Genomic DNA, 1,085 nt, shown 5'->3' on the forward strand with positions numbered 1-1,085 from the left:
TAAATTGTTATTTTAATTCAATGATTTTTAAAAAAAATTAAAATTGTTTTAAAAATCATTTTTAATTATTGCTATAATAAATTTTTAAAACTGTTATTCTCTTAAAAAACTTTATTTTTTGACAAATCCCTCCTTTAGTTAAACCTCACCATCCGCTCTCTCCGTCGTTCAAGCTCCGCAAAGCCCTTGCCAAATGGGCGTCTCGCCACCTCAACCTCCTTCGCCATGCCAGAAATTCCCGTGAAAATCGATAACTCAGTGGTAACTAAACCATTCATGAACCATGGCTCCCGAAATAAAAATAAATAAATAATTAAAAGATTTGAAGAAGTCGCAAAATTCTACTCTTCTTTTTTTTGCCCCCCTTTTGATTAGCTTAAAGTTTTAAGCTTTGCCGCCTGTTTTAGCGAAGTGGTGGAACCTGGAACGTTCCCATTTAAGGGCTGGAATGGAAATGGAAAAAAAAAAAAAAAATTGTACTGATTCTAGGATGTAAGAAACGGTGGGGTTTACTGCTTTGTGTAGTTTTCAAGCTTTCTTAATTAGCTTGTAGTTTGAAGTCTCAAATTTGATGGTTTCGTGATCGATGAGGTGTGGGACATTCCCATCTAAGAATTTGAATCGAAATGACAAAAAATAGGATTGATTCTAGAAGGAAGAAATGGTGGGTTTTCTCTAATTTGCATATTCAGGTTCCACGTACACGCACTAAGTACCCACGTGAATAATGTATGTATTGATATATATATGTAAATATGTGATACTTTGTTATGGGAACATATTTGAAGTGGAAAGATGGTTTCCTGCATATCATGGTCGGACTCTGAGTACGTAAATCCGAGAACATAAAGTTTCACCAAAGCTCCAAGATAAGGGTTTTAGTGTTGGGAGTTGGGGGTTGACGGTCACTATGAGGGGGTGGGTTGTTGGAGGTTGGGTAGATTTGCGGGTGGAGGCCAGGCAAGGTGGAGTGGGGGATTAGAAATTTCGTTAGGATAGGGAGATTTTTTTTTTTGGAAAAGTCTAGGGCACAGCAATTTTTGTATTTTTTGGCCAATACTTAACCATCAAAATAAAAGTGAGTG

The sequence above is a fragment of the Arachis ipaensis genome, chromosome B03 (assembly GCF_000816755.2).
Source record: "Arachis ipaensis cultivar K30076 chromosome B03, Araip1.1, whole genome shotgun sequence".
NCBI lineage: Eukaryota > Viridiplantae > Streptophyta > Magnoliopsida > Fabales > Fabaceae > Arachis > Arachis ipaensis.